Raw genomic sequence first — 3612 nt, forward strand, 5'->3', positions numbered from 1 at the left:
TACAAACAATTGACCAACCATTTGTTCGACGATTCACGAACGTCATAACTTGTATTAAACATATACTTATGTATATATATGGATATATGGATTATATCTAACTTGAATATATGATAGTTAAGTATCTCATTAAGTATATTAATAATGGGTTTTATATATAAATTGAGACTACTAACTTAAGGGTTTCGAAACAATATATATATGTAACATTTAACGACGTAATAACCCTTATGTTAAAATGAATATATATGTATTGTATTAAGATGTATTAATACACTTTTGAAAGACTTAAATACATATATTAACATACTTATACTCAACAAAGATAGCTATACTCATATTTGCATTCAATTTCATCAAGATTTCCACTCGTATTCATACGGTATTCATACCCGTGTTATACACAGCTTCTAGATGTATTTATTATTGGTATATACCAATAGAAAAACATCATTTTCTACTTTTTAAATGATTATAAAACATGTTTAAACATATTTTGTAAGCTAGTATCAATTATTACACAAAAATACAAAACTAATTTTGTTTTTATTACTTATATCATTTATATACTTATATATATTACATACTTACACACATAAAACCATATTTTTTCATTCTTATTCCTCCATCCTTCATAAACTACGACCAAGAACTCTTAAATCTTCATATCTTTGATCAAAAATCTAATCTATAATCATCTTATAAGAATCAATCAAGAACACTTCATGAAGATCATCCATTTCAAGTTTATACTTTCAATCTTTTGAATCCATTCCAATAACTCTTTGAAGATCAAGAAACCTTCATTTATTTCAGTAGTTTTTCACTTCTTAATCAAGGTAATAAACATATTCAAGCTTTGGTTCAATTCATATAATCATAACTATCTTAAATCAAGATAGAATTCTTACTTGAAACTTTTGTTGATTCCAAGCTTCTACATCAAGAATTCTAAGCTATAGAGGACATCATCTACTCAAAGATCCTTTCCTTATTTTTCCAGTAACATTACTCTTTAAACTTGAGGTAGTAACCTTATTCAAATCTCGTTTGATTCATATTCATATAGCTATCTTATTTCGAGTATATAACTTATAACAACTAGAACATAGTTTAGTTAATTCTAAACTTGTTTGCAAATAAACTCAATCCTTCTAACTTGACTTTTAAAATACTTCAACACATGTATTATGACAGTATGTCATGCTAACATAAGGATATAAAACTTGTAAACACGAATAACACCTTAAAACTGAACATACGCCGTCATAGTAAAACCGGGGGCTGTTTTGGTTTGGATAATTAAATGCTATGACAAACTTTGATTTAAAAGCTATACTTCTGGGAAAATGATTTTTCTTATGTACATGAAACTATATCTAAAAAATCATGGTTAAACTCAAAGTGGAAGTATGTTTTTCAAAATGGTCATCAAGACGTCGTTCTTTCGACTGAAATGACTACCTCTTACAAAATGACTTGAAACTTGTATTTACGACTATAAACCTATACTTTTTATATTTAGATTAGTAATCCTTGATTCAATATAAAACCATAGCAATTTGATTCACTCTAAACGGAGTTGTAATGAATATTTGGCGAGCAAAACAAAATCTGCTAAAATTAACGTTGTATGGACGAAATTTATATTGTAAAAACTATATTAACCATATCCTTGCTAACTTTTCCTATATCATATATATATTTGAACATGTTATCAGTAGTATAACAAAATATTATAATATTGGTTAATTCCGTGATTGTATATATGTATAATAATATTCTTGGTACGTCCTAACACAGTAAGTATACAATACGTTTTGATAAATCATAAGAAAATACGTACACAATACATCTCAGTTAATTCTAAGACAATACGTATAAAATACGTCTCTGGGTTGATGCAAAGACAATACGTATACAATACGTCGTGGGGTAATTCTAAGATTATATATATACCGATTATTGGATTATTGGACTATTGGACTATTGGACTATCGGACTGTTGGACTACTAATATTGGACTACTAACTTGACAATTTAAAGTATCATATAAGTATTATATAATTATTAATCAAATATAATTATAGTATAGTTGATACATATTATTATTATAGGTTCGTGAATCTGTCGAAGGCCGAGTCGTATTTTTCATCGAATTGAAAAATAATATTATTTACTATCAACGACTTACAGGTGAGTTTCATTTGCTCCCTTTTTAATTGCTTTTGCAATATATATTTTTGGGCTGAGAATACATGCGTTATTTTATAACTGTTTTACGAAATGGACACAAGTACTAAAAACATATTCTACGTTGAGTTGTACCACTTTGCATATTTTTCCCTAATAGCTTGGTAACTAATATTTACATGTTATAAGAGCATGTAAGCGCGAATCCTATTGATAGATCTATCGGGTTTGACAACCCCAACCGGGCTAGTCGCTCTAGTATCGTAAACGGTTGCATAGTACTTCGTTTTTACTACACTTGGTACAGTGTAGGGAGATTTCATAATAAAGGGAATATGCCATATTAATTGTTAAGTACGGTTACCGAAGCGCTCAACAACTTATAGAATACTTTTATACACTTACGAGTGTATGGATATTTATGGAAACTGAAATCTTGTGGTCTATTACTATTACGGAAATGATTGATTATGATAAACTAATGAACTCACCAACCTTTTGGTTGACACTTTAAAGTATGTTTATTCTCAGGTATTAAAGAAATCTTCCGCTGTGCATTAGCTCATTTTAAGGATATTACTTGGAGTCATTCATGACATACTTTGAAAGACGTTGCATTCGAGTCGTTGAGTTCATCAAGATTAATATTAAATCAATTATAGTTGGATGTAATATGAAATGGTATGCATGCCGTCAATTTTTGATGTAAAGAAATATTTTCTTTTAAAAACGAATGCAATGTTTGTAAAATGTATCATATAGAGGTCAAATACCTCGCGATGTAATCAACTATTGTGAATCGTTTATAATGTATATGAACGGGTCATTTCAGTTGGTATCAGAGCGGTGGTCTTAGCAAACCATGTCTTGCATTAGTGTGTCTAACAGATAGTCGTTAAGATACATTGGTGAGTCTGGACTTCGACCGTGTCTGCATGTCAAAAGTTTTGCTTATCATTTCTAGTCGAAAATCATCTATTTACCATCCTTAAGAAATTACCTGCATATCATTCTTAAGTCTAGACGCGTTTTCCTGCATTTATTGCATAATAGTGTATAGACAAATTCTTATCTTAGCGTATCTGTTACTGTGAACTTTGACTGACATCTTTCAAAGATTCCTCCGTAATTTATGGGATTTTGGTAGTATATATACATATGTAAGTTATGTATTGAAGAATATCAAATCTAACTCCTATAATCTATTCCATACCGAAAATTCATTTCCCTGATCATACGAGATGGATCCCTCAACCAGTTCGAACTCCTCAGATTCCGACAGGTATTCCGATATGGATTTCCACTCGAGCTCCGAAAGCAGTGTGATCGGAATGGATCAACCAATTAGCCATCATCTATTCTGGATGAATTGGAGATGGGTTCGTAGCCTCCTCAATCATTGGAGACAAGAAGAAGGTG

Source organism: Rutidosis leptorrhynchoides, chromosome 1 (assembly GCF_046630445.1).
Source record: "Rutidosis leptorrhynchoides isolate AG116_Rl617_1_P2 chromosome 1, CSIRO_AGI_Rlap_v1, whole genome shotgun sequence".
NCBI classification, from domain to species: Eukaryota; Viridiplantae; Streptophyta; class Magnoliopsida; order Asterales; family Asteraceae; genus Rutidosis; species Rutidosis leptorrhynchoides.